Here is a 15,102-nt window from a genome sequence, read left to right as displayed (position 1 = left end):
TCACTTAGCTGCAGGTTCCAAGCAGCTGGGCCACTGATTTCTACAGTGTGGTTTTCTGTGCCTTGAACAACCTCTTCTCCTAATGAGGTGAAAGTCCCCACCATATAGCAGTTTATGCTAATTCTATCATTACATCATATCTTAATTACCTGTTTATTAGCCCCCATTAAAAGTGGAGCTCCTTCAGTGCTGGAACTGTCATATTCACCTTGTCCTGAGAAATGCCTGGCATTATGAGCTAAATGAGCAGTGACTATTTCTAATCAAATGGTATATGGACATTTATCCGTAATTAATAATTACTCCCAAATATCCTAAAATAGTCTGTAATCTGATTCCAAATTCTCAAATTTAAAATTATAACAAGGCTTTGTGCTAAATCATTTCTTAAAATTATAGCTTTGAGACATTTTATTATAAGAAGTTGGTAATCATATACATAAACTAACAAGTTAAAATTTTCATCATACATTTACTTCATTTTTTAGCTTGACCTTCTAGTAAATCTTGAGCTTCATTGATTTTGGCTGCTAAATAAGGAGATCTTCCCTTGTCCAGGTAATTTAAGACACAATTTGTCGATGAGCATCTCTTATTTTTCCTTTACAGGAAGTAGGGCTTATACCTAGTATTAATGTTGCTTCCCATTTTGTTGTTTGGGGCTCAAACTTACCTCTGTAATAGCTGCCACTAAAGGCAGATTTTAGAAGACTTTGAAAAACTTGTTTTACTTGAGGCTCCATATGCTTCAGGGCTTGCAAAATGTAATGGCCTGCAAATCCTGCAGCTGCAATGGTCAGTCTACCTGCTCCACTGTACCAGCCATAGTTCTAGCCTGGCTCCCCTGCCTTCAGCTGGAGTTTGCTTATCACAGCCCACAGGCCACAGCCACCCACCTCATGGCTGCCACTGGAGGTTATTCTTATGCACTGTATAGATATCTCTTTTTAGTTTATGGTGTATTGAAGCAGCTAGAGGGAAGTACCTGAAACTGTTGAACCATGTTCCAGTTGTCTTAATTCTTGAAGACGATTGTATAAAGATATAACTTTTACAGTGTGACTGTGTGATTGTGAAAACCTTATATCTGATGCTCCTTTTATCCAGAGTATGGACAGATGAGTAAAATATAAGGATAATGTAATAAATAAATAATAGGGGGGATGAGGGTTAAAAAAAATTGGGTATATTGAAATATACCTCCCTCTCAATGAGAGGGAGGGATAAGGGGTATGGGATGTATGAGTTTTTTCTTTTTTCTTTTTATTTGTTTTCCAACAAATGGTGCTGTAAGAACTGGAGGTATCCATATTCAAAAGTGTGAAACAGAACCCCTAACTTACATCTTGTACAAAAGTTAACTCAAAATGGATCAAAGACCTACATATAAGAGCCGGTACCATAAAATTAGAAGGAAACATAGGGAAGCATCTTCAAGATCTTATGGTTGGAACAAACCCCCCTAATATAGCTTGAAGAAAAAAAAACTGTAAAACAAAACTACAAAAATTATAAACAAGTCAGGGATAACTAAAGCACATGTGTCACCTTAGAGGTGAGGGTAAGAGATAAGAATCAGAACATTCTAATGCACACTGAAGTCAGGCTGTGGTATCCGGGACACCTCTGTCACATGGGAAGGCACGTGGCCGGTATCTGTTCGTCCTTCTCTCCAAGTTTCCTTGTTTTTAGCTTCTGACTTAAATGTTTTCCTTTCTTCAGCTTCTCTGAGTGTGTCCTTGCTTCTCAACTTCTCTCTGGGGCTTTTTCTGTGAGCGTCTCTCAATTTCATTTCTTAACTTTTGCATGTGTTTTATCCTCTTTTAAAGAACTCCAGCAAGAGGATCAAGACTCACCCTGAATGAGTGTGTCACATCTCAACAGAAATAACCTAATCAGTGATCTTTCTAAAGCATATGTTGAAGCTAGCAAGTTTTATCACGTGACTCAGTATTCTACCCTCTCTTCCTAGAACCTTATATCAAATCAAGTCTCTGTTCTATTTCCTAAATATTTCTCTAATTGCAATGTTTCTCTCCATTCCATTGCTATGATCTTAATCTAGACTATGATGCATTCTCCCCTAGAGGATTCAAACAATCTCCTAATGGTTCTCTCTACATCTCATCTCATCATCTTGCAAAGTGTTCACCATAGTGCTGACAAATTTTGGAACATGTTGTGCTGGTTTGAAAGGATGTATGTCCTCTAGAAAAGCCATGTTTTAATCAAAATCCCATTTCATAAAGGCAGAATAATCGCTATTCAATACATTTATTCAAATTTATTACATTTGAAACTGTAATCAGATCATCTCCCTGGAGATGTGATTTAATCAAGAGTGGTTGTTAAGCTGGATTAGGTGACGACATGTCTCCACCCATTTGGGTAGGTCTTGATAAGTTTCTGGAGTCCCATAAAAGAGGAAACATTTTGGAGAATGAGAGATTCAGAGAGAGCAGAACAGAACAACATAGCCACGAGAAGCAGAAGTCCATCAGCCAAAATCCTTTGGAGATGAAGAAGGAAAACACCTCCCAGGGAGCTGAGCTTCATGAAACAGGAAGCCAGGAGAATACGCTAGCAGATGCTGTGTTTGCCGTGTGCCCTTACAGATGAGAGAGAAGCCCTGACTGTGTTCACCATGTGCCTTTCCAGATGAGAGAGAAACTCTGACTGTGCTCAATCAGCCTCCTTGAACCAAGGTTTCCTTCCCTGGATACCTTAGATTGGACATTTCTATAGACCTGCTTTAACTGGGATATCTTCTCGGCCTTAGAACTGTTAACTAGCAACTTATTAAAAAGCCATTTTGTTTCTGGTATATTGCATTTTGGGAGCTAGCAAACAAACACATGTCATACTGGATCTTTCAGTCTTGTTAACAACCCACTTTTAAACCCTCATCTGCTTCTACCCCAATTTTTTGTACCTACATGTAATTTCCTTTATTTGGAATATTATGAGAAATTCCTGATCAAATCTGCACTGGTTTGAAAGTGTTGTGTATCTCAGAAAAGCCACGTCTTTTAATCTTGATTCAAATTGTAGGGTGAAAACCTTGATTAGATTATTTCCACGGTGACTGATTCACACAATTGTGGGTGCAACCTTTTGATTAGTCTAATTCCACAGAGATGCAACACATGCTATTGTGAGTGTGGCTTTTTTTTTTTTTTTTTTTTTAAAGGAAAGACAGAGAAGGAAGGAAGGATAGAAGGAAGGAAGGGAGGAAGAAAGGGAAGGAAGGAAGGATGGAAGGAAGGAAGGGAGGAAGAAAGGGAAACATCTTTAAACATTTTCTTGTTTTATTGTATTTTGTTTGTTTGTTACATGGGCTGGGGCTGGGAATCGAACCGAGGTCCTCCGGCATAGCAGGCAAGCACTTTGCCCGCTGAGCCACCACGGCCCGCCCCGTGAGTGTGGCTTTTTGATTAGATGAAGATGTGATTCTGCCCATTCAAGGTAGGTCGTGATTAATTTGCTGGAGTCTTTTAAAAGGGGAAATATTTTGGAGAAAACACAGTTGTTTCAGAGACGCAGACATTCGGAAATGTTTGGAGTGCCTTCAGAGAGAACAGATGCCTAGATATGGATGTTTGGAGATGCAGAGCCCAGCAGACACCACCATGTGCCTTCCCATGAGATGCTAAGCAAGCCAGAACCCAGCGTTGTGTCCTGGAGGAGCTAAGTGAAGCCCCAAAGACGCTTAGAGAGGAAACCACTGGCATCAGAAGCTGAAAGCAACTGAACCTGGAACAAGGACCAGCAGATGCCAGCCATGTGCCTTCTATGTGACAGACATCAGCCTTTCTCGAGTCAAGGAATTTTTATCTGGATGCCTTAGTTTAGACATTTTTATGGCTTTACAACTGTAAATTTGCAACTTAATAAATTCCCTTTTTAAAAGCCATTCCATTTCTGGTATATTGCATTCTGCCAGCATTTAGCAAACTAAAACAAAAGCCAAGTGTCTACTCTTCTACAAACCATTCCTCCAAATACCTGGAAAGAGAAAGTCATCCATTCCTCAGTGCTTCCATGGCACTTTTATTAAACATTCACTTATTACCTACCATGCACTAGGCATGATGCATAGTCAATGGGAATATAAAGATGAACAAACTCCCTAGTGCTCACTGTAGACACAGGCATAATAAATAATTACAATATATTGCAAGAAACACTTTAAATAATTGGGTCTAAGGTGCTGTAGATACAAGGACAAAGACGTAACTAACTTTTCCTTAACCGGGGACCTGAAATTAATTAAAGAGGGGGTAACAGTTATTGTCTTGACACTTGGAAGATGACTGGAACTTCAGCAAGTGTTCCAAAGAGGAATAGCATAACAAGTAGAAAGACTAGCATTTGCAAAGGCATAAAAGCTTGGGAAGAGTTGGCATATTTGGAAAATTATAAATAATTTCATATGGCTCCAAGGCAAGGTGTGTAGGAGAAAGAGAGAGAACAGGGGTAATAAAGGCAATCAAATGATGAAAGGTCAGCCCAAAGTAGGAAGTTTTCATTTTATTCTATGCAAATGTCTATTATAGAATCAAGGATCCCAAGTTATTCATCTTCCCATCATCTCTGGCATCCAGCACCATGCCTGGCACATAGTAGGTCCTCTGTATTTATTTTAATGATTTTTAAAAACAGATTTGGTTTTTCTTTCTAGGCAATATGCTTTGTGAAAATTTAGGTTAAAAAAAGTTAAATCTAATAAAATTTTTGAACATTTCCACACATTTCTCCCATTATTTTAATACCCAAATAAACAGAAACAATAATTAAATGGTCTTTTCCTTTTCAGTATGGTTTAAACATTTAAAAAATCAGGTTCATATACTTTTCCAATTTATAAGAGAGCTTATATTTGTCAAATAAGCAAATAGAGACCTAAATATTGAAGGTTGAAGAATGATTCCTCATTGACTTACTTTCTCTTGAGGTTTATCGCACAGTAAATTATTTAATTGCAAACTTTCTAGCAATGTTTTACTTCATTATAGACTACTTTGAAAAAACAAATTTGAGTTTTCCCTCTTGAACAATGAGCAGTTTATTTTAAAGTAGGTGAAAGGTAATGTGAAGGAAAATAAGATCCAGCTTCACAGATGTATAGTTAAAGTTTGCCAAGTACTTAATGAAGGGTTATACTAACTTCAAATGGTTGGAAAGTATAATGTAATGTGAGAACACGAAGGGCTTGTTTCTCTTTCAGCTTTTACTCTCAGTTCCCAGCAAACCCCATCAACATAAAGAGCAGAGTTTCAGAAATCACATCCCCTAGTGGAGAGCAAATGAACAAAAGGAGAAAGAAAAATGCAATGAAATGCATGCGCTCCACTATATTTGCAATCAGGTTACACTGTTTGTCCTTAGATGAGAATTTTGTATTGCCTGGTGAGTGTGAGGATCTGACTGTGCTCTAGTTTCAATTCAAGCAGTGATCCAAAGCCAATGACAGTGTACAGAATTACCATTTCTTGGGAAGATGAATGCTCATTTGTGTATTTTATGTACCTTGTAAAAGGAAAGCAATCTAAATATTGGTGATATAAAATTTGATATTCCACATGTTCTGTTAATTGCTGGCCAAGCCCCCCAAGCCTTTCCCTTTTATGTGATGTAACTAAAATCTCAACAGGTTTGAAATATGTCCTCTGGCACTCCAATAAGATACCTTGTTCTTTCTAAACAGAGGTCTCTGTGTGTTGATGTTTCCAAGGTGTGGATAATTTCTGTGCTTATTCTTCCTGGAGAATGTTATTCCCCCAATCTTCCATCTGGGATGGAAGGCCAGCCTTAACTGGAGCCTCTGCCTGGGTGAACCTCTGTCATAAACAAGCCATGACTATTTCTTCTGATGACAGTGCAGTTGTCTTTCCTTAATGGTGAAGTAGGTGACTTCTTATGGGATATGATTTCAGGGGAAGGAAGTTTCCCTGATGCTCACGGAAGAAATGCTTTTCCAACCTGTTGGGTCCCTGAGGACTGACTTGTGAGATACAAAGCTTCATTCCCTCAGGAGAAGAGTTGGAACCTGTTAAAAAGCAAATGCACCCAACAGAGTAGTAAGACCATTTGCTGTTATAAGTCATCTACATCATAGTGAGAGTGAAGTTTTTTTAATTCATACTTAGCATAGGTTTTAATAAAAAGATGAAGAGAAAGGAGACTACTATTTATTGTAGTGAAAGTATAATATTTTAATATTGGCCCTAGCAGTATTTTGGGCCAGGCTGAATGCCAATGTTCCAATACATTTGAGATAATACATTCACTCAATAAGCATTTATTGTGAATCTTGTAGATACAGAAATATAAAGAGTTTTAAAATTATACAGAGGAAAATAAACAAAACCAATTCTAGAGAGACATACAGCAAAATTTTTTCAATGATCCTGTTACCAACATAGAATTAGAAAGAAGGTTCAGAGTTAAACTCCATTTTCTATGAAGAAGTTATTATAAAAGAGCTGTGTCCAAAAGTATGCCTTTTCAGTGATTTTTTTTCTTCTGAAAAATCTTTCTTCTGCCTCAAATACATTTTGGGAATATGACTTACAGACACATTTTTTTTGTGGGGGGGGTAGGGGGAGTCAGGACACCAGCACTGTGACTTTAAAAAGTTCATTATCAGTATGCATTTTAAATAAATGCACCAATTAAGAAAAGCATAGAATAAATGTACATCTTTCTACAGCAAGAGTTGACAAACCAAGGTCTGCAGGTCAAATCCAGCCTGCTGCCTGTTTTTATGGCTGGCAAGTTAAGAGTGGTTCTTACATTTTTAAATTATTGAAAGAAAAAATGAACAAAAGAAGAATACAATTTCATGAACATAAAAGTTATATTAAATTCAGATTTCAATGTCTATAAACAAAGTTTTATTGAGACACAGACCTCCCCATCCTTTTACTTATTGTCTATGACTACTTTTGTTCTAGAATGGTGGAGTTTAGTAGTTTGGGCTGCAGAGCCTGAAATATTTATTATTTGCTTCTTTATGGAAAAAATTTTCCAGCCCCTGGTGCACAGTATTATTTCCCAAAGTGAGTTCTGTGGAATAGTTTTACCAGATGCTCTGCCTAAGAAAGGTTTTTATGCTCATTTAAGTTTGGCAGACTCTGCACACCATTACTCACGTCCAGATCATCGTTGCATGCATTAGCATATTAACGATTCTGGGCTCTGCAGCAAATAAATCTGAAAAGTCCTGCAGCAGCGAAATTTCAACTTAAACCAGTCTCCAAAGCCTATTTGAGAACAACCTCTCTCTACAACCTTCTCTTCTACATAACACCTACAAATATCTCATGGTTGAAAGCAATTCTAGTATAGGAGAGTTGGGTAGGGTCTTCCTTGCAGGTACAGGTATTTTCAAGCAAGTTTCCTGCCAGCCCCTTGATTCAACATGCTCCCATGGTACTCACTAAACTTCTAAGAAATCTTAGAAACAATTTCATTGAACCTTCTCATTTTACAGATTGGGAGATGGAGATTGATAATGATCAGGGAAATTTCTTCTTGGAAAGCTCTTTCCCTGGTCATGTATTATGTCTTAATCTCTCAGCTCCTTCAGTTACTTGCTCAAAAGTTTCTTCCCAATAAGGGTTTCCTGATCACCCTAAAGAAAACAGAAACCTTTTTTTCTAGCACTTTTTTTTTAAATAGAAAATTTTCTGGCAACCTTATTTCCACTTGGAAGAACAGCTTATGACCACCTAGAGATGGTTCCTACCCACTCAGTGGCCTGTGCAGTGGGAGCTGCAGACCAGTCTTCAGTTGCAGGCTGAGCACCCCAGGCTTCAGTAGGGAACTGCTGAATAGGCACATATGGGACCTGTGCACCTTCAGACTAGTCTGCAATCTCAGGTTGAGTAGCAGTAACTTCAGGAGCTGAAGCAGTCCATTTGCCCTGAAATTCCTCCTTGGTCACAGCTTCTTCAGCAGCAGGCTGTTCTTCCTTTTCAATCTCTTCAGGATCTCTGTAGAAACAGAGATCAGGCATGACTTTCCATGGGGAGATGCGCAGAACTTCGCGGGCCAGCATCTACCACATCAGACCCACTGAGTGGGCTCCCTTGTTGTTGCATGGGATGGCAATGGCAAAAGCACAGAGGAGACTCTGTTACGCAGAGCAATGGTAGGCGAGTTCACATCGATGCTTCTGTGAGAGGCAGGTGGTCAGCCCTGGGAGCTCCTGAAAGGCTGCCTGAATGTGGTTGGTGACGTCCAGGAGTGAAGCGCCAGCCATAGGAGTTGCTCCAGTGGCAGCAGCAAACTTTAGCACAGTCCGCTGGCTGGTATTCCTGGAGGATGGGACACTGACATCAGTGGGGTTTTCGATGGTAACCACGGCATGAGCCACCAGCAGAAGCTTCTCCCACTTCCTCTCCAGATTTATGATGTAGATGCCATCACTTTTCCTTTTGTAGATGTACTGTTCCATTTGGAAGTCAAGGTTGGTGCCACGTAAGTGGGTTCCTGCTGCAAGAAATTTGAAGACATCCTCCTCCTTCAGCTGCAGGAAATTAAGGGCTCTGGACATAGTTTAAATTTCCCTTTGAGTTAAGATGGAGCCAAGGACAATGCTGTATGGACCCCTCTCTGGGTAGCACAGAAAGGCCTCCCTATTCACTTTCACTGTTTTATTTTCCTTCATGGCATTTATCATTATTCATTATCTAACATAGTCTATACTGCCTTTTAAAAAATTATATGTCACCCCTCATCAGAATATAAACTCTAAGGGATTTTAGTCTGTTTTGTTCACTGTTGTATCCCAGTACCTAGAATAGCATATGACTCATAGAGGTACTCAATATATATTGTATATATGAGCGGCAGAACCACAGCTTGTTCCCAGCCCTCCTGCAACCTCAGTTAAGGAAGTATGTGAGGTAACAGAATGCATGCAAAATTTTAGCTTCATCTATATTTGGATTCAAATCCTGATTCTGGCACTGAGTAGCTATTGTAATTTGGGCCAGGTTTCACTTCAATAACAGTGATATAAACAAGGCAGATTTTATTTTTCTCTCTTGATAAAGAAATCCAGAGTTGATATGGCAACTTTACACTCTTCAGGGACCCAAGTTCCTTCAATCTATGTGTTCCACCATCCTTGGAGTCTGGTTTCCATTCTCAAGTATTCCTGTGGGAGCTGCAGTCATGGGGTCTGTGCTCTTGGCAGGAGGAAAAACTCAGCTTCCTCTAAAATTTTCCCCAATGACTTCTAATTCTCTATCACTGACCATCTCTGGGCTCAAAAATATGGTATTTAGATTAGGAATATTGCCAACCCCTCAAAAAACTTCTTTCCTCTCTTGGTTAAAGAAAACAGAATGGATGTCAGGTAGGCAACTAGAAGTCTTTGACACAGTGGCTGTGTAACTGTAGCAGATTACCTAATGATATCCACCTTGCAAAGTGATTATGATAATTAACAATTACGAATATAAAGTGCCGGCAAAGCCCATTGTATCTGCAAAATGGATCTTTTACTGAGAAGTGAGTGTGATACGACATCCAAATCACAAAACTCCTTTTCAAATATCTGTTTACCATTTTTAGGCTTGTTTATATGTAGTTCCATATCATGGGCATTTAGTTACAATAACTGAATTAGACCTGGGGATTAAATGTAAAGAAAACAAGCCAATGGATTTGAGAAACATTATTTATCTGCACAGTGTGAAAAAACGTTGGAAGATTTGTGGTAGTGCATGTAGCAGGTGCCTCTTGGGTTGGATACCCTGCACAAAACCATTCCTCCCTGGGGAGGACTGAATTGTGTGCCCTGGTTTGGACATGTTCTTTGACTTGGTCCACATTCTGGTGGGGGTACACCCATCATAAATCAGATCTCTTCAAGATATTACTTCAGTTAAGGTATGGACCAAATGAATGAGGTTGGGGTTTAACATGGATTCCTAGAGTTCTTCATTAACAGAGTAAAAGTCAGAAGGAGAAAGAACCCATGGGGAACAGGTAGAAGCCAGAAATAAATGGAACCTAAAGGACAAAGGAGAAGACACTGCCTTGGGCATTGTCATGTGACTGAAAAGACAAGGAACCCCAAATATGGCTGGCCAGCCAGAAAATACCAACCTGGGAAAAAGCAAGACTTTTAGCTCTGAAATTGCAGGCCAATAAATTCCTATTGGTAAGGCAACCCAATTTATGACATTTATTTTGGCAGTTAGGAAACTAAAATACTCCCTTTCCAGGAACTGCTAGTAGTTAGGCCAGTCCTATATGACTTTACTCTGAGGTTATAACTGATTGGCCCAAGGAGGAACCCTGATCCTTGAGAACTATAAGGCCTGAAATTCCATGTGCTGCACTTACATCTTTGAGCCTCACAGGACCCCAAAGGCCAAACTGAGTGCCCTGCTCTCTCCTGAAACCATTCACCCAGCAGGAAAGGCCACCCACCAGCTGGCTCCTTTATCACATGGGCCAGCTGCAGCCCACATAGTCCTCATCCTAACCCAATGGACTTCAGTTCCTTGCCAGACCATGATTACCCGTGGGAACCAGGGAGCGTCCCATTCTTTGGTCACTACAGAGCCTGCCTCCTACAGCCCTGCTGGTTCATTTTGTTTCCAAGTATAACTGCTGCATGACCCCATGGTGTGTGAAGTCCTCTTCTACCTCCAGGCTATGAATATAAGTAACTAATATACTCATCTGTCCTATGTCAGGCGGCACATGTTTGGCCATTGCATGCTATTTAGGGTGGGGAATCCATCCTTTACCAATGAGATGACTAGGAGGTGATAAGAATACCTGGCCAGTCAGATCTTTTTAAAGAATTTAGAATTTTGAACTAAAGATGTAGAGTCACTGGAGTTGAGTTTTGGTGGGCAATCTGTCCCTGCTTCCTGCACCTCTAAGGGTAACCAGGATACGTCCAATTCATTTGTGTTTTGAGAATTGTTGAAGCTAGCATAGTTCATTTTCTGCAACCAAAACAACCTTTATACTGATTTTTAGGACTCTAAACCCAACATATAAAGAACAGTATACAAATTACAAATTACATCTATTCTCATGTGCTTTCTATTTAAATAAGCACATCAACTTAATTTTTCTGATATTGAAATCATTGATGAAAGACAAACATCATACCCAGTGGTGAAAGACTGAAAGCTTTCCCTCTAAGATCAGGAATAGGACAAGGATGCCCACTGTCACCACTGGTATTTAACATTGTACTGAAAGATCTAGCCAGAGCAATTAGGCAAGAAAAAGAAATTAAAGGTTTCCAAATTGGAAAGGAAAAAGTAAAACTAACTTTCTTTAGATATGACATGATCCTATACAGAGACAATTCTGAAAAATCCACAACCAATTCTTGTTTTATTTGTGCTTTTGGTGTAGTCTAAGAAACCGTTGTCTAACCAAGGTCCTGAAGATGCTTCCCTATCTTTTTCAAGGATTTTAATAGTTTTGTTTCTTATATTTAGGTCCTTGATCCATTTTGTGTTCATTTTTAAATATATATATATATATATATTTACATAGGCAGGCACCGGGAAACGAACCCAGGTCCTCTGGCATCACAGGCAAGCATTCCTGCCTGCTGAGCCACCGTGGCCCTTGAAAAATATTTTTATTGACAAATCTTCACACATATACAGTCCATACACAGTGTACAATCAATGGCTCACAATATCATCACATAGTTGTGTATTCATCACCATAATCATTTTTAGAACATTTGCATCACCCCAGAAAAATAAATAATAAGAAAAAATTCATACATCCCACACCGCTTACTGTTCCCTCTCATTGACCACTAGTATTTTAACCTACCCAATTGACATTACTCCTTATCCTCTCTATTATTTATTTTTCACTCATCTGTCCACACCCTGGATAAAAGGATCATCAGACAAGGTTTTCATAATCACACAATCACATTGTAAAAGTTATATCTTTATACAGTCATCTTCAAGAATCAAGGCTACTGGAACACAGCTCAACAGTTTCAGGTACTTCCCTCCAGCCACTCCAATACACCATAAACTAAAAAGGGTATAATGTGTAAGAATAATCTTCAGGATAACATCTCGACTCTGAAATCTTTCAGCCACAGAAACTTCCTTTTGTCTCATTTCTTGCTTCTGCCTTTTGGTCACATTTTGCATTAATTTTTGTATATTGTGTGAGGTAGGGGTCTACCTTCATTCTGCTGCATAGAGAGATTCAGTTTTCCCAGCACTATTTGTTGAACATATTTATCTTTCCCAATTGAGTGAAAATTTTTACCCTCTGTTCTAGTTTGCTAGCTGCTGGAATGCAATATACCAGAAACGGAATGGCTTTTAACAAGGGGAATTTAATGAGTTGCTAGTTTACAGATCTAAGGCCGAGAAAATGTCCCAATTAAAACAAGTCTATAGAAATGTCCAATCAAAGGCATCCGGGGAAAGATACCTTGGTTCAAGAAGGCCGATGAAGTTCAGGGTTTCTCTCTCATCTGGAAAGGCACATGGCGAACGCAGTCAGGGCTCCTCTCTCGGCTGGACAGGCACATGGCGAATACGGTATCATCTGCTAGCTTTGTCTCCTGGCTTCCTGTTTCATGAAGCTCCCCGGGAGGCGTTTTCCTTCTTCATCTCCAAAGGTCGCTGGCTGGTGGACTCTCTGCTTCGTGGTGCTGCAGCATTCTCTGCTCTCTCTGAGTCTCTCATTCTCCAAAATGTTTCCTCTTTTATAGGACTTCAGAAACTAATCAAGACCCACTCAGATGGGTGGAGACATGTCATCCCCTAATCCAGTTTAACAACCGTTCTTAACTAAATCTCATCAACCAGGGAAATGATCCCATCACAGTCCCAAATACACAGCATTGAATAGAGACTATTCTACCTTTAAGAAATGGGATCCATATTAAAACATGGCTTTTCTTAGGGGGCATACTTTCCTTCAAACCAGCACACCCTCGTAAAAAATCAACTGCACGTGGACATGTGGGTTTATATCTAAACTCTTTCTACTAAAACACAAACAACAGAAGGAAAAAAAGAGATAGTTGGGACCTCAGCAAAATTTTAAACTTTTATGCATCAAAGGACTTCATTATGAAAGTAAAAAGACAACCTACAAAACCACATGCCCCATAAGGGTTTAATATCCAGAATATATAAAGAAATCCTACAGCTCAATAATAAAAAGATAACAAACCAATTTAAAAATGGACAAAAGACTTATATAGCCATTTCTCCAAAGAGGATATACAAATAACTAAAAGATAGATGAAAAGATGCTCAATATCATTAGCTATTAGGGAAATGCAAATCAAAAGCACAGTGAGATACTATTTCACACCCACTAAAATGGTTACTATTTAAAAAACAGAAAATTACAAGTATTGGAGAGGATATGGAGAAATAGGAACACTCATTCACTGGAAGTGGGAAGGTAAAATGGTACAGCCATTATGGAAGACAGATTGGCACTTCCTCAGAGAGCTAAGTATAGAATTACCGTATGACCTGGCAATTCCTCTACTAGGTATATACCCAAAATAATTGAAAGCAGGGCCTTGCCTAGACATCTGCACACTGATGTTCATAGCAGCATTATTCATAATTGCCAAAAGATGAAACCCACATGCTCATCAACTGATAACTGGAAAAACAAAGTGGTATATACATACAATGGAATATTACTCAAGAGTAAGAAGAAATCAAGTCCTGAAGCACACAACATGGATGAACTCTGAGGACATTATGTTGAGTGAAATAAGTCACATACAAAAGGAGAAATATTGTATGAACTCACAGATATGAAATAATTAGAATAAACAAACTCATAGGGTTAGAATCTAAAATACAGGTTACCAGGGGCTGGGTATGGGTAAGGAATAGGGAGTTAAAGCTTAAATAGCACATAATTTCTATTTGGATTGACTGCAAACTTTGCAAATGGATATAGTGATGATGGTAACACAACTTGTTGAGCACAATTAACAACCTTAAATTACATATGTGAATGTGGTTACAAGGGGGAAGCTTTAGGTCATGAATTTGTTGCTAGAATAAAAATTAAAAGATAAAACATATGACCGTACAACACAGTGAACCTTAATATAAACAACGAACTATAGTTAATAGTACAATTATATAAATGTTCTTTCATGAATTACATCAAATGTACTAGACTAATGCAAGGTGTTACTAATGGGGTGGTATATGGGGGGGAACACCCTAATGTAAACTATGGGTTATAGTTAGTAGTACAATTATAATATTCTTTTATCAATTGTAACAAAGATACCACACTAATACAAAGCATTAATAATGGGGGAGGGGTATAATATGGGAATGTTGTATTTTCTACATGACTTTTTCTATAAACCTACAACTCCTCTAATTACAAACTTAAAATCAAAAGCACAATGAGATTACCATCTCACATTCACGATTATGGCTATTGTTTTTTAAATGGAATATAATAGTTGTTGAAGCAGATGTGGAGAAATAGGAACCCTAGTTCATTGTTGGTGGAAATGTAAAGTGGTACAGCCACTATAGAAAACAATTTGGCAGTTCCTCAGAAAGTTAAATATAGAATTACCATAGGACCCAGCAACCCCACTTCTAAGAATACATTCTAAAGAAATGAGAACAGAGACTCAAACAGATATTAGTGCGCTTATGCCCAAAATGGCATTATTCACAACTGCCAAAATATGTAAGCAAACCAAGGGTCCATCAATAGATGTATGGATAAAACAAATGTGTATACAACTACAGTGTAATATTATTCAGCTATAAAAAGGAATGAAGTTCTGATGTAGGAAACATGGATGAACCTTGAAGACATCATGTTGAGTGAAATACCCTGACACAACAGAACAAATATTATATGATCTCACTGATATGAAATAATTATATTAAGCAAATTCACAGATTCACAAACTGGGATACAGGTTACCAGAGGCCATGGTGCGGGGAGGGAATGGCGAGTTTAGTGCTTAATGATACAGAGTTTCTGTTTGGGGTAATGGAAAAGATTTGGTAATGCGTGGTGGTGATGATAGCACAAGACTGAATGAAATTAACAGCACTGAATTAC

At 38.7% G+C, this 15,102-nt stretch overlaps 2 pseudogenes; both read right to left on the bottom strand.

The window, feature by feature from the left end:
* Window positions 1-477: 477 nt before the first annotated feature.
* Window positions 478-901, bottom strand: LOC143645068 (mitochondrial import inner membrane translocase subunit TIM14 pseudogene; annotated as a pseudogene).
* Window positions 902-7,723: 6,822 nt separating this feature from the next.
* Window positions 7,724-8,560, bottom strand: LOC143643359 (small ribosomal subunit protein uS2 pseudogene; annotated as a pseudogene).
* Window positions 8,561-15,102: the final 6,542 nt, after the last annotated feature.

This window comes from Tamandua tetradactyla, chromosome 8 (assembly GCF_023851605.1).
Source record: "Tamandua tetradactyla isolate mTamTet1 chromosome 8, mTamTet1.pri, whole genome shotgun sequence".
Lineage (NCBI taxonomy): Eukaryota > Metazoa > Chordata > Mammalia > Pilosa > Myrmecophagidae > Tamandua > Tamandua tetradactyla.
Note: the sequence above shows the minus strand (reverse complement) of the source record. Positions and strands in the feature narration are given on the sequence as shown.